The sequence below is a fragment of the Acipenser ruthenus genome, chromosome 43, assembly GCF_902713425.1.
Source record: "Acipenser ruthenus chromosome 43, fAciRut3.2 maternal haplotype, whole genome shotgun sequence".
NCBI classification, from domain to species: domain Eukaryota; kingdom Metazoa; phylum Chordata; class Actinopteri; order Acipenseriformes; family Acipenseridae; genus Acipenser; species Acipenser ruthenus.
The window spans coordinates 9,922,902-9,938,943 of NC_081231.1; the positions used below are offsets into that span (position 1 = coordinate 9,922,902).

At 42.7% G+C, this 16,042-nt stretch overlaps 1 protein-coding gene and 1 long non-coding RNA gene across 4 annotated transcripts in view; both read left to right on the forward strand.

Moving 5' to 3' along the window:
- The window catches only part of LOC117965865 (uncharacterized), a 189,850-nt gene that overhangs the window by 33,099 nt on the left and 140,709 nt on the right, over positions 1 to 16,042 (forward strand). The gene's annotated exons all lie outside the window — the stretch shown is intronic.
- Positions 14,431 to 16,042, forward strand: LOC131709422 (uncharacterized). Its single transcript, XR_009311528.1, has 3 exons — positions 14,431 to 14,723; positions 15,720 to 15,832; positions 16,021 to 16,042. It is a non-coding gene; the product is annotated as an uncharacterized LOC131709422 (long non-coding RNA).

The following is a 16,042-nucleotide window of genomic DNA, read 5'->3' on the forward strand; positions in this document are numbered from 1 at the left end:
TGCTTCTTTGAGCAGCAGTGTGAAGGTGCGCCGCGACACAGTCCCGGGTGGGCCGTGGGGGCAATGACGTTCCGAGTGTATTTATTTTTTTCTATTAATAGTGAAAGGCCCGGGCCGGCGGCAGCTGAAACTGTAGAAAAACAAAGTGTAGCGAGGCAGTGTTGTCGGACTGTCAATCAAAGAAATACACAAATCAGAGCTTCCAGATTGCCTTTCTGTAGGCGGGATGTAGGGCAGTGTTATGGTCAGGGGCGGATCAATAGCAGGTGCAGCAGATGCAGCTGCACACGGGCCCACGCACTCCGAGACTCGGAGCGGCTCCAAAGCTTTGATTGATTGATTTATTTATTAACAATGATAATATCCTTCGCGTTTATATTTGCAGATGTTACACATTTGTGTCACTGTAGCTGCCGGTGTGCGGTGCCAGTAATCAGATTGTATCCTCCCTCATTTCAACAGGTATCGTTATTGTCTTACTTATCCTCACTTTTTTCCACGGGGGATGCTGGTACGAGGCTCGTCTTCATGGAAGGTTTTGGGGTGCTATTCAGCACAGACATGCGCAGTTATATTCTGCGTGCGCGATTCATCCTGTAGTTTAGACGGAAGCTGTCGGGTGCTGCTGCGGCACCAAAATAAACTACAGCAAATCAACATGCATGCATTTCTGATTTAATAATAATAATAATAATAATAATAATAATAATAATAGTAATAAAAACGGTTTCCTATGCGAGACAATTTCTGCCAATGTCTGTTTAGAATTGTGAATTGTGTAATCATTTCTGTGATCGCAGAATTGGTGAATCCTGGTAGGATTGGTGATTAAACCTGTTCGTTTATCATTAAAAATAGTGTCGTGTTGGATGTTCAGATGTACGCAGAATCAAATAAAGTTGGTCAGTAGAAGATGTTCTTATGACGCACTGTTTCATACGTGCTGACATTCTGACAATTAAATATAGTTCAATATTGAACACTTGATTCGGTGTGTTTGATGTTTATAAATAAGGGTTAAATTAACGTTTGGGGAGGGGGGCTCATCTTCCTCTTCCTCCGCCACTGGTTAAGGTCATGTGATCGCTCTGCTTCAGATGTAAACAGTGTGTTCAGTGTTAATAAAATTACAATATGTCGACTCCGCTTCCAAAGAATACGTTTTGCAAAGTATAAAGAACACAACAGGCAGCTGCAGGAGTTTGAATGCGTTTGTACCGCGGGCTCAGCTTTGAGGAGCTGGAATGGGTTTGTACCGCGGGCTCAGCTTTGAGGAGCTGGAATGGGTTTGTACCGCGGGCTCAGCTTTGAGGAGCTGGAATGGGTTTGTACCGCGGGCTCAGCTTTGAGGAGCTGGAATGGGTTTGTACCGCGGGCTCAGCTTTGAGGAGCTGGAATGGGTTTGTACCGCGGGCTCAGCTTTGAGGAGCTGGAATGGGTTTGTTCTTTTGTAGAAACGTTTTCATACTAACTCCTGTACTTGATAACATTCATTTAAAAATTCAATTGATGCCTATGATGAATACGTTTTTGTGACTAATTAGCTATTAACATTTAAAACATTGAGTACTCTGATGTGTGTTTCAATATTAACTAAATCAAGTTATTAATCAAACTCATACATCTCGCTACATACCGGTAACTGATTTATTAAAATGTTTGGATATGCTGCTATTTTATTGATTTCTGGCTCGTTCACAGTTTTTCAGATTTCGCTGCAGATGGATTTATTTTCGGGATTTAAGTTTTATTTTTGGTTAAGTGGCGCAGCTTCGCTCCACAGGCGGGATGTTGCAAGTTGTATTTCGTTGTACAGAACAGTGGCAAAAAAAGTAAGTTGTGCAGGGTTTTTTTGGGGGGGGGGGAGGGGGAGGTTGTATTTCGTTTCCCTCTCTGTTGCGCGGCTCGCGTTTCCCTCTCTGTTGCGTGGCTCTCGTTTCCCTCTCTGATGTGCGCGGCTCTCATTTCCCTCTCTGTTGTGCGCGGCTCGCGTTTCCCTCTCTGTTGCGCGTCTCTCGTTTCCCTCTCTGTTGTGTGGCTCTCGTTTCCCTCTCTGTTGTGCGCGGCTCTCGTTTCCCTCTCTGTTGTGTGGCTCTCGTTTCCCTCTCTGTTGTGCGCGGCTCTCGTTTCCCTCTCTGTTGCGCGCGGCTCTCGTTTCCCTCTCTGTTGTGCGCGGCTCTCGTTTCCCTCTCTGATGTGCGCGGCTCTCGTTTCCCTCTCTGTTGTGCGCGGCTCGCGTTTCCCTCTCTGTTGTGCGGATCTCGTTTCCCTCTCTGTTGTGTGCGGCTCTCGTTTCCCTCTCTGTTGTGCGCGGCTCTCGTTTCCCTCTCTGTTGTGCGCGGCTCGCGTTTCCCTCTCTGTTGCGCGGCTCTCGTTTCCCTCTCTGTTGCGCGGCTCTCGTTTCCCTCTCTGTTGTGCGCGGCTCTCGTTTCCCTCTCTGTTGTGCGAGGCTCTCGTTTCCCTCTCTGTTGTGCGGCTCTCGTTTCCCTCTCTGTTGTGCGTGGCTCTCGTTTCCCTCTCTGTTGTGCGTGGCTCTCGTTTCCCTCTCTGTTGTGCGCGGCTCTCGTTTCCCTCTCTGTTGTGCGCGGCTCGCGTTTCCATCTCTGTTGTGCGCGGCTCGTGTTTCCCTCTATGTTGCGCGGCTCTCGTTTCCCTCTCTGTTGTGTGGCTCTCGTTTCCCTCTCTGTTGTGTGCGGCTCTCGTTTCCCTCTCTGTTGTGTGCGGCTCTCGTTTCCCTCTCTGTTGCGTGGCTCTCGTTTCCCTCTCTGTTGTGCGGCTCTCGTTTCCCTCTTTGTTGTGCACGGCTCTCGTTTCCCTCTCTGTTGTGTGGCTCTCGTTTCCCTCTCTGTTGTGCGGCTCTCGTTTCCCTCTTTGTTGTGCGCGGCTCTCGTTTCATTCTCTGTTGCGTGGCTCTCGTTTCCCTCTCTGTTGTGCGGCTCTCGTTTCCCTCTCTGTTGTGTGCGGCTCTCGTTTCCCTCTCTGTTGTGTGCGGCTCTCGTTTCCCTCTCTGTTGTGTGCGGCTCTCGTTTCCCTCTCTGTTGCGTGGCTCTCGTTTCCCTCTCTGTTGTGTGCGGCTCGCGTTTCCATCTCTGTTGTGCGCGGCTCGCGTTTCCCTCTCTGTTGCGCGGCTCTCGTTTCCCTCTCTGTTGTGCGTGGCTCGCGTTTCCCTCTCTGTTGTGCGCTGCTCTCGTTTCCCTCTCTGTTGTGTGCTTCTCTCGTTTCCCTCTCTGTTATGCGCGGCTCTCTTTTCCCTCTCTGTTGTGCGCGGCTCTCGTTTCCCTCTCTGTTGTGCGCGGCTCTCGTTTCCCTCTCTGTTGTGCGTATTCCTCTCTTCTGTGCGTTACAGTTCAGCGTGAGAGGTAATGGCTGCACGGTTTAGTTACACATTGTTCAGAAATTCGGATTTCAGAGTCATGTTTTTGTGCGCGTTGTGCTGGTTTTACTCAAAGTGATTCCTGCTCTGGTATTTATGAATGGGAATAATAAGAGACATGCACTTCTTTCGTGTTTGATGACCGAGAAAAATAACTGCATTTCTAAAATGTTCAATTATACAAAGGTACCTAATTTAAAGGTTTGAGAAAAAAAAAGGTCTGTTTAGTTTTTGCAATTCGTTTTATTTATTAAATTAATTTCACTCGGTGCACATTCTATGTGATTTCCATCTTTCACAATATTTATTCAGATGAGTAAAGGACAGTTTGGGTTTATTTATAGTGTTACAGGTTTAAACATATCAAATGTTTTTAATTTGACATTTTCTCAAGGAGTGCGGAACCCCTGGTGTATCTCACGGCTCATTGCGTTCACTGCGGTTTCCATGACAACAAAACACTGCTACAATTCCAAATTCAAAACACTGCCGCAATTCAAACTGCAATTCCAAACTGCAGCTTGAGTTCAGCCTGTCGATTTAAGAGACTTTACTGTACGAGGCGATCTTGGGGTTTAGTTAATATTTATATCTAGTAAATATGATTGTAAGATTAATTTTAATTGATCTTCATACCCTCCCTCCTTCATATCCTTCCTTCCTCAATTATTATTAATTATTTACTTATCCAGGGCAACTTACAATTGTTACAAGATATCACATTATTTTTACATTCAATTACCCATTTATACAGTTGGGTTTTTACTGGAGCAATCTAGGTAAAGTACCTTGCTCAAGGGTACAGCAGCAGTGTCCCCCACTTGTGATTGAACCCACGACCCTCCGGTCAAGAGTCCAGAGCCCTAACCACTACTCCACACTGCTGCCCACATTCTACTAATAATATGAATATGAATACTACTAGTAATAATAATACATTTATTACCACTGCTAATAATAATAATAATAATAATAATAATAATAATAATAATAATAATAATAATAATAATAATAATAATAATAATAATAATGTCTCTACTCTGCTCCACAGTTGATGTGACTCTGGACTCTGATACAGCAGAGTCCAATCTCATCCTGTCTGCAGAGGGGAAACGAGTGAGACTGGGAGAGACACGGCAAGATCTCCCTGACAATCCAGAGAGATTTGATTACAGGCCCTGTGTGCTGGGCAGGGAGAGCTTCACCTCGGGGAGACACTACTGGCAGGTGCAGGTGGGGGGGAGTGCATCGTGGAGATTAGGAGTCAGCAGAGAGTCTGCCGAGAGGAAGGGAAAGTTCAGCATGACTCCCCAGCAGGGTTACTGGACTGTGAGGTGGTGGGGATATAGAGATGAGTTCACTACTCTCACTGACCCCACGACCCCACTCCCCCTGAGTCTGAAGCCCCAGAAGCTGGGGGTGTATCTGGATTATGAGGAAGGGCAGCTCTCCTTTTACAATGTGGAGACCAGATCTCACATCTACACTTTCACTGACATGGAGTTCAATCCCAATGAGAAACTCTATCCACTCTTCTATGCTGGGGACTGGAATACAGACCTTGTGCTGGAGTCCCCTGACCCTGTCAGCGCTGCAGATTAAACACACATTGCTGTCTGAACCAGGAAACTATTCAAACAGCTCAGACAATCTCCTCTTCACTTTCACTGACACTCTCTCTCCACTCTTCTGGGCTGATGAGAAGAAATCCTCTCTCTTCCATACTCTTATCCTGAGCCCCTCCTCTTTATTTCTCTACACCTCCTTTCCTACTCTCCCTTCCTGTCTCCCTCTCTCTTTCCCATCCACCTCTCCATCTCCAGATCCCTCTTTCTCTCCTCTTATGCTCTCCTCTCTGCCTCCCCTATGGCTCTCCTCTCTTTCTCTTTCCTCTGATATGTTAATCCCCTCCCTTTCCCAGTCTCCCTCTCTCCACCCTGCCCTCTCTCCTCTCCCTCTCTCCATCCTCTCTACTCTCCCTCTCTCCTCTGCCCTCTCTACTCTCCCTCTCTCCACCCTGCCCTCTCTCCTCTCCCTCTCTCCATCCTCTCTACTCTCCCTCTCTCCTCTGTCCTCTCTACTCTCTCTCTCCTCCATCATCTCTACTCTCCTCCTCTCCACCCTGCCCTCTCTACTCTCCCTCTCTCCACCCTGCCCTCTCTACTCTCCCTCTCTCCACCCTGTCTTCTCTACTCTCCCTCTCTCCTCCATCCTCTCTACTCTTCCTCTCTCCACCCTGCCTTCTGTACTCTCCCTCTCTCCACCCTGCCTTCTCTACTCTCCCTCTCTCCTCCCTGCCTTCTCTACTCTCCCTCTCTCCTCCATTCTCTCTACTCTCCCTCTCTCCACCCTGCCCTCTCTACTCTCCCTCTCTCCTCCATCCTCTCTACTCTCCCTCTCTCCTCCATCCTCTCTACTCTCCCTCTCTCCACCATCCTCTCTACTCTCCCTCTCTCCTCCATCCTCTACTCTCCCTCTCTCCATCCTCTCTACTCTCCCTCTCTCCACCCTGCCTTCTCTACTCTCCCTCTCTCCACCCTGCCTTCTCTACTGTCCCTCACCACCCTGCCCTCTCTACTCTCCCTCTCTCCTCCCTCTCTCCTCTCTCCTCCATGCCCCCTCTAATTTTGTACTGTGATATTTTGTAACAGCTGTAAGTCTCCCTGGATAAGGGTGTCTGATAATAAATAAATAATGATAAAAGACTTTCTAGACAATAGATGAATGCATTATTTTCCATGTAATCAATATTTACACTGAAGCTGAGATGCTCCCTGAATATTATTCATTGCTAAACTTAGTGAACTGATTTCTGCTATTTTGATATGAATCTTCTGTTCTGTTTTTGTAGTGCATCTATTTTCTATCTTTCTTGATAAAATGTATAAAAGATATAACGGTGTTGTGTGATTTACTGCTCAATTGTTTACCTCGGCAATCTTGAACTCGTAAAAAGAAAGACATTCATGACAGCAGAGTGATGATTAAATTAGACCATTACACATATGAATGAATTGTATCCTTAAACTGGACATTTTGTGATTCTTCCCACATAATTCTCAACAATAACAAGCCTGTTGGGTTCATGAGCAGATTCTTCACAGAGACACTGTGCTCTAGTCTAGCTGCTATAGTCAATCAAACACTGCTCTAGTCTAGCTGCTATAGTCAATCAAACACTGCTCTAGTCTAGCTGCTATAGTCAATCAAACACTGCTCTAGTCTAGCTGCTATAGTCAATCAAACACTGCTCTAGTCTAGCTGCTATAGTCAGTCAAACACTGTGCTCTAGTCTAGCTGCTATAGTCAATCAAACACTGTGCTCTAGTCTAGCTGCTATAGTCAGCAATCAAACACTGTGCTCTAGTCTAGCTGCTCTAGTCAGCAATCAAACATTGTGCTCTAGATCAATGACAACTATCTGCTATACTGGCAAACTACAATAAACGTTTCTTTTATATCTGATATCAGATTTTTATTTTGGTCTAAAATGTAGCCTCTCTTTCCATCTAGATTTATTTGATGGTTTTAAAAGAAACACGATGTTGGGAAGAAAAAGCGAAAATCACTCGTAATATAATGTAAACATGTTCCAATTGCGAAACTTAAAAACAACATATAACACTAACCGTGTAAACTACAGCTGTTTTATTTAAAATTATTGGAATCTCATACTTATATAAATACAGTATAGTCATTCAGGAAAACATTGCTTGCTTCTCCCCAGTATTAAGAAATACATTCCATTCAAATTAAGCAGTCTGTGTTTAAAATTGTTACGGAAAACGCTCAATAATAGACAAGCTATACTCATTTATGGCGAGTGAAAATACATAAACCAAACATGTACCCTTAACACTAAAGAACATAGCCCCATTCAGAAACTATAAATCAGACTTAATTTAAAAAAAATACCAAGGAAAATAAAAATACGATTTCGTGATTGGACACTTTTCTGGTCCTAAGAGTAAGTGTATATCCCCGCAATAAAACACAAACACGGGAGGGGTGGACTTCCAACTGGAAGCATGTTTCAGTGTAGCTCGATCGAAAACAAAGTAAACCAGTCCATTGATATTGTATCAGATTGTCTCTTTGTAAAGAACGTGTCAATGATGCGGGGAACGTGAGCTACACCCGCTGAGGCAAGGCGTGTGTTTGATATCGCTGCAAACAGACATGGTAACGCTGCACTGCCACACACACACTAGTCATTGCTGCAATTCTCACGCTTTGGCATTATTCAGACAAGAAAAATAAACCGATAAGATGCGCTTTTATAGAAAAGTGGGTGGCTCTTAAAAGAGCCTTTTGGGGCTTATAAGATCTAAAAGCGGCGTCCGAGTGATTTACTTCTTGGCTGGCTTCTCGGTTTTCTTGGGCAGCAGCACGGCCTGGATGTTGAGCAGTACTCCGCCCTGAGCGATGGTGACGCCTCCCATCAGCTTGTTGAGCTCCTTGTCGTTGCGGACAGCGAGCTGCAGGTGACGCGGGATGATTCGGGTTTCCTTGTTGTCCCGAGCGGCGTTCCCGGACAGCTCCAGGATTTCAGCAGTCAGGTACTCGAGATAGATAGACCGGGGCTCCAGCGCCGACACGCTGGGCATAGTCTCCCTTCCGCAGCAGCCTGTGGACACGACCGACTGGGAACTACAGTTAGTGATGGTGCTGAATCCTCTGCTGATTCGACCCCACATGAACCAATTGAAGCAAACAGTGGTTCATTGAACCAGTAGGTCATGTGACCCATGAACGGTGTTTAGCATTAATCCAATACGTACTTTTTGTCAGCAGTGCTCAGTGTGGTGTTTCAAGCTGAAAGGATTTAAAAAAAAAAAAAAAAAATCAAGGTGCTACTTTCTGTTTTATACTTCATAAATTAATTTTTTCAAATTAACAAACCAAAAAAGCATTTTATTTATTGGTAAAAAAAAATCATCCGATCTATTATACGTGTATAAAGGATACAGAGTACACAACTTTAAAAAAGGAAACTGCAGAGATTTGAGCCCACTATTTTCCACCTTTCTACTTTATAAAGTATAGATGCCCAATTAATCGAGAAAATTAAAAATGAAATCGCTTGATATTGTCAAAAGTGTATGAAACATCAGTTTGTCCACTTTACTAAATGCCTTCTCTGGAGATAGAGGTCTGTGTTTACTCAATGCATTGCGCTGTGCAGATCTACAAGGAGACGGCACTGAAAAGCATGAAGCGCCTCGTGTGCTTCGGCTCAGTAACTCTTTTTGCGAACCAAATGATTCAGAGGGTTTAGTGGTTCAGGAGGTTTCACTTTTCCCACCACTAACTGCAGTCCTGCCCTGGAGCAGCGAGTCTTTGCCTTCGCACGGGTTTTACCGCCGGTCTTTCCTCTTCCAGACATCTCCAATGCAGTTCAGAAACTCACAACAGTAAATGCGCGTCTGCGCTCCTGCTATTAGACACACCGGCTCATTCGTGATTGGACAAAACGGGGCAATACTTGTTAGAATGTTAAAGACGTAATAGTGGACGAGGGCGTGCAGAATTTTATTTGCCTGTCTCTGATTGGTTGGATCATTTCCTGCCCGCTGTTTCTGTTAGAACATAAGAACATAAGAAAGTTTACAAACGAGAGGAGGCCATTCAGCCCATCTTGCTCGTTTGGTTGTTAGTAGCTTATTGATCCCAGAATCTCATCAAGCAGCTTCTTGAAGGATCCCAGGGTGTCAGCTTCAACAACATTACTGGGGAGTTGGTTCCAGACCCTCACAATTCTCTGTGTAAAAAAGTGCCTCCTATTTTCTGTTCTGAATGCCCCTTTATCTAATCTCCATTTATGACCCCTGGTCCTTTTTTCTTTTTTCAAGTCAAAGAAGTCCCCCGGGTTGACATTGTCTATACCTTTTAGGATTTTGAATGTTTGAATCAGATCGCCGCGTAGTCTTCTTTGTTCAAGACTGAATAGATTCAATTCTTTTAGCCTGTCTGCATACGACATGCCTTTTAAACCTGGGATAATTCTGGTTGCTCTTCTTTGCACTCTTTCTAGAGCAGCAATATCCTTTTTGTAACGAGGTGACCAGAACTGAACACAATATTCTAGGTGAGGTCTTACTAATGCATTGTAGAGTTTTAACATTACTTCCCTTGATTTAAATTCAACACTTCTCACAATATATCCAAGCATCTTGTTAGCCTTTTTTATAGCTTCCCCACATTGTCTAGATGAAGACATTTCTGAGTCAACATAAACTCCTAGGTCTTTTTCATAGTTCCCTTCTTCAATTTCAGTATCTCCCATATGATATTTATAATGCACATTTTTATTGCCTGCATGCAATACTTTACACTTTTCTCTATTAAATTTCATTTGCCATGTGTCTGCCCAATTTTGAATGCTGTCTAGATCATTTTGAATGACCTTTGCTGCTTCAACAGTGTCTGCCACTCCTCCTATTTTTGTGTCGTCTGCAAATTTAACGAGTTTGCTTACTATACCAGAATCTAAATCATTAATGTAGATTAGGAATAGCAGAGGACCTAATACTGATCCCTGTGGTACACCACTGGTTACCTCACTCCATTTCGAGGTTTCTCCTCTAATCAGTACTTTCTGTTTTCTATCTGTTAACCACTCCCTAATCCATGTGCATGCATTTCCTTGAATCCCTACTGCGTTCAGTTTGAGAATTAATCTTTTATGCGGGACTTTGTCAAAAGCTTTCTGGAAATCTAAATAAACCATGTCGTATGCTTTGCAGTTATCCATTTTCAATGTTGCATCCTCAAAAAAGTCAAGTAGGTTAGTTAGACATGATCTCCCTTTCCTAAAACCATGCTGGCTGTCTCCCAGGATATTGTTACCATATAAGTAATTTTCCATTTTGGATCTTATTATAGTTTCCATAAGTTTACATATAATAGAAGTCAGGCTTATTGGTCTGTAGTTACCTGGTTCGGTTTTGTCTCCCTTTTTGTGGATTGGTATTACATTTGCTATTTTCCAGTCTGTTGGTACAACCCCTGTGTCAAGAGACTGTTGCATGATCTTGGTTAGCGGCTTGTAAATAACTTCTTTCATTTCTTTGAGTACTATTGGGAGGATCTCATCCGGCCCAGGGGATTTGTTTATTTTAAGAGCTCCTAGTCCCTTTAACACTTCTGCCTCTGTTATGCTAAAGTTATTTAAAACTGGATAGGAACAGGTCGACATGTGGGGCATGTTGTCCGTGTCCTCCTTTGTAAAAACCTGTGAAAAGTAATCATTTAATATATTTGCTATTTTTTTTTCTTCATCTATGATTTTGCCATTTGTGTCTCTTAGACATTTAACCTCCTCTTTGAATGTTCTCTTGCTGTTATAATATTGGAAAAACATTTTGGAATTGGTTTTAGCCCCCTTAGCAATATTGATTTCTATCTCTCTCTTGGCCTTTCTAACTTCCTTTTTGACTTGTGTTTGCAGTTCCAAGTACTCTTTCTGTGTGCTTTGTTTTTGGTCCCTTTTAAACGCTCTGTAAAGTGCCTTTTTTCGCTGAATATTTTTTTTTAATTGATCTATTAAACCATTTTGGCCATTTTGTTTTAGATTTAGATTTGTCTACTTTTGGGATGTAATTGTTTTGTGCCTCTAGTACTACATTTTTAAAAAACAGCCACCCTTTTTCTGTGGATGTTTTCTCTATTTTACTCCAATCTACTTCTGTTAGTCTCTGTTTCATACCTTCGTAGTTTGTTTTAAAAAATATTTCAAATGAGACCATGTTGTGGTCTGAGTTTGCCAATGGCTCTCTGACCTCTGTTTTAGTTATTCTGTCTTCATTATTTGAAAAGACTAAGTCAAGGCATGCCTCCCCTCTAGTCGGTGCCTTGACAAATTCCGTTAGGAAGCAGTCATTTGTCATTTCCACCATTTCAATTTCGTCCGTCGTGCCCCCCATCGGGTTTTCCCATTTTATACAGGGGAAGTTGAAATCCCCCATTAGTATGGCTTCTCCTTTTCTACACGCATTTCGAATGTCATTGTATAACAGATTATTTTGCTCAGCGTCTGAATTTGGCGGTCTATAGCATGCTCCTATTATTATGCCAGCTGTTGTGCAGCTGTTTGTCTTGTTACCTCTTGGCGCGCATTTTTAAATTGGAAGACAGTTGTAACAAAATGTAACCGTTTAGACGTGTTTAAAACCACACTGTCCCACAGTCGTGTTCCAGTTTAGTTATAATTCCTAGGTTTTAGTTTACAATTTAGAGTTCTGTGCACTTCAGTTTAGAAAGTCGATATTGTTGACTGTCCAGTTTGTTTATATTGTGTAAAGGTAGTTCTATCTGCAATGATACCAGTTTAAATTGTGTTACAATCATTTGTTATTTACAGTATAAAACTTTGATTTAAACGTTTTGTTTTTCCCCAAAATACAAATAACCAAACGATCGCTGTAGATTTTTAGAATACCCTGCCTGTTTTAGGCTCAGGCTCAGATTTGTGCCCACATGAAAAACATTCCTAGACATCCTAGCTGTGGTTTGAGTGAGATTATACAATGGCACGGAATACAGAAGGAATATTTACACGTTGCCAGCAGGATTGGAACCTGCGCGGGGAGACCCCAATGGATTCCCAGTCCATCGTCTTACCCACTCGGCCTCGACACCCGCTGCAGAATCCCGCGCATCTGAGCAATGCATTCCCCCCGGTGACAGGCAGCCTCCCTGCGTAAGGAGGACACAAAGGTATTTCCAGTGAACACGCTACAGGTTCTGCGGTGTCAGCAGTTTGTTCATATTTAAAGTTAAGAAGCAGCGGTGTTTTTGCTAAGGCTGTTCAAGTTTCTAGAACAATACCTCCTTTCCAAGTTTACACGAACATACTAGAATAATTAAATCAGCTCGTTAATACATTCCCAGACAGCAGGCGGATTCGGGGCGGACTCCTTTTCATGCCGGCGAACCCGCACAGGAGCCGCACACGTGATGCGGTGCATCCAGGAATCGAGCCGCACGATGCAAACCATCTTATACTAATGCGGATGCGGTGCAAATACGGGGCAAATGCGGGATCAATACAAATATAATTTTTAAAAATAATACATCTGAAATATTTAAAGAACGTACAGAACCATTATTGAAGCACTTGTATTTGTTTATAATTTATTGGAAGGCTGCTGCCCGCTAAAATTCACCAGAGGGGGATTATTAATCCCTGCTAATAAATAAATAATAATTATAATCATTTATAGCCTAATAATCTGATTCTCACGCGCACTGTCTACAACACTGACATTTAATGAGTAGAGGGGTGGGAAAGAAGAGGAGAGCTCCGATTGGCTGGCTGAGTGACAAGAGGGGGGGAGCTCCGATTTGCTGGCTGGATGACAAGAGAGGAGCTTCGATTGGCTGGCTCGTTGACAAGAGGGGAGCTCTGATTGGCTGGCTCGTTGACAAGAGGGGAGCTCTTAGTTGGCTGGCTCGTTGACAAGAGGGGAGCTCTGATTGGCTGGCTGGGTGAGAAGAGGGGAGCTCCGATTGGCTGGTTTGGTGACAAGAGTGGAACTCCGATTGGCTGGCTGGGTGACTAGAGGGGAGCTCCGATTGGCTGGCTGGGTGACAAGAGGGGAGCTCCGATTGGCTGGCTGGGTGACTAGAGGGGAGCTCCGATTGGCTGGCTGGGTGACAAGCGGGGAGCTCCGATTGGGGGGCTGGGTGCAGCGGGAAGAAGAGAACTTGCTGGGAGGACATTTTGAAGAGGAGATCGAGAATCATATCTGATAAATATTCTTTTCTCTAAGGTGTGTAAAATGTTCCGAGCATGCGTCTAGAGCTATCGGGAGTGCAGCCTGAACCTTATAGTAATGATCTACCGGTATACTTGGAAGAATAGATATTTGTAGATATTTCGTTCTTGTGTCTGATTCAAACGTCGATAGATCTACTCGTTATAGTTTTCATGGGTCCGGTTTCTGCATATGAGAGACGAACACAATGCTTGTGTGAACGCACATTTTAATTTAGGCGCACGGATGCGACTAGAAATCCCTAAAGGATGACTATAAACAATAAACGAGATTTATTTCTAAAGCTGAAAAGTATAAAAACAAAAGAGAAAAAGAACGTCGCAGTCGGATCTAAACTCAAAGCTCAATCGTAATGCACTCTGGGAATGTAGTTTATTGGTGTCCACTGCCCACTGTTAATCACACATTAAAAACTACAAATCCCATACCCGCCAGTTTCACTGAAGTATCAACCGACAGTTCAACCAACAGTGGATAAAAGATTTCCCCTGGCTTCAATTTGACAGCGTTAAAAAAAAAAAAAAAAAAAAACCCTCCATGTTGTGCCCGTTTTATCAGGATGCGGGGAACTGATGGCAGGCCAGACTGCATTTTTAACATGGAGCCAGGAGTTCAAACATGAAAATATCTTAAACACAGCGCTTCAAAACGGCACGCAGTGTGCGGAGAGGCAGCTCAGCGCGCTGCCATGAACAGCAAGCAGCGCCTTCTGAGGAACATGCGAGCAGGCAGCTAAAAACACACAACCCTCCATTTTAATTGTGTTGATGCGCAAGTATTGAAGTGTTATGAAAGGAAGGCAGGAAACAAAGATCTGTAGATATTCAACAATACATTTGAGCAAATAATATACTAAAGGTGCAACAATTATTCAATGCAGCGATTATTGATTGTCTGACCTTAATTGTACTGATCCTTTAAAAGATTAAATAGTGCCCATGTTAAATCTGTACCTACTGTGTTTCAAAGTAGTGTTTGGATTATTTATGGAAACGTTATATACAGTTGTGCCTATATATTTTTAAAAACTGAATTTAGTTTAGTAGTTTAATGAGTTAGGATTTGTGAACATGAACGGAATTCAAATATTAACGGTAACAAACAGCCACAGTTCAGATTGATGTGATTTGTGTTAAAACAGGTTTTTTTTTCTATTATTATTATTATTATTATTATTATTATTATTATTACCGTATCTGTGTTAAAGGAACATATAATGCAGCTGCAGGTTTATTCTTTTGAGTTACAAACTCATGTCCTTTTTTTAAAAGAAAGTGTTTTAATTTTAATGTGTAATTTCCTGTTTCATAAGTTTGAATATTGTAATTTACGGTATATCATATGCATGTGTTACACCTTTTAGTCCTGAAAAACTTCATTGCAACTTCAAATACTGTCCTACCTTTTCTATATTGATATAGTCTTCCACGTTGTTGTTTTTTAAGAGTGCATGTTTTTAGTTTTCGATAATGAACAGAAAGATGTTGCTCTCCAGTTCTACTCTCAGACGAAGGGCTTGTGCAAATGAAGACAGACTGCTCAGAAGAGTGACTGAAGAAAATGAAATGCAGGTGAATGATATCAGTGACACTCCGCCACCTGTTGTGAATGCAACGAAGGGCTCGTGGAATTCCTGTTGGATTGCTCTCACAGTTTCCCTTGGATTATATGCATTTAGTGTGTTTGGGGGTTGTTTGGCGCTTGAAAAATATTTGGACAAAAGGACCACTCAAGTGCCGTCTGCCTGCCTGCCTGCCTTGTTGAAAGACTGTCCACTAGTTTGACAGATATGCGTGCCTACATACCAGCAGAATTTGCAAGGAAACCTCGCCACGTGAAGCTGATCACCGGAAGGCTACGGAATTTCGACAGTTTCTTTTAGTGTACAATGTTTATGAGCATTGTATACTAAAAGATCTTGCCCATAGATTTCGCCAGAGTGCTTAACAAACATTTCTAGTAATGTTTGGGCATAGTCACAGTAGGTGGAAGAAAGTCTTGGACTGATCAAAATAGCAATACCAGCAAAGAGCAGCATAACATTGTTATATAAAGCAGTATCCAAAATGGAAGCTAAAACAACAGGTCCAGTGTATAAAAGCTTAAAATGAATGTGTAGGTCTAATCTTCTTTATTTGTGTTAAATTTAGATATGTATCTTATAGTTGAATTTGTGACCAATAAAACTATCCACGTGGTGCCCGCAACGTGGTATAAGGATGGAATAGCCTGGTGGACAAACTCCACCGATGAGGAGAGAATTGACAGAGCAGTCAGGAACAGAGAAGATCCTGGCCAGGGCTGGACCAAACATGAGCTCAGGATTTTCACACAAACACGCCATTTGTGGGTTTTTTTTTCATAAAGAAGTAACCAAGTATTGTGGATATGTAGACATGTATATTCCATATTGCAGCTGAATAATAGATGCCTTTAATCAGAGTTGGCAAAGTTACTATCCAAAGGAGGAAAGTGTCAGTTATATAGGTCTAGTTTGAACCCTTGGCAAAAAGTTAGGTCAGGAACCTTATTTTATAAACAAAAGATCCTTTTAATTTTTTTTCCAGATGATTACCTGAAGGCAAGACAGAAGTTAAGACTCCTTAACTTGCTCAACATCAGATTTGGAGTCAGAAAAGGAAGACGATGTGACAAAGCCAAAGAGACAAAGGACGGCCAGGTATGCAATTAGCATTGTTTAAATGGATTATATTATATAAGAATTGAATTGAATTAAAAATGAGACACAATAACCTTGCAAATCATTTGTTTGTATATGCCCTCCATGTGTGAAATATATATGATAATGTTATCAATATGGAAGGGGTATAGTATTAAAATAGTTTTTATATTCATTTTGTTTTGTAGAATTCGGTTTGGCGACACTGAT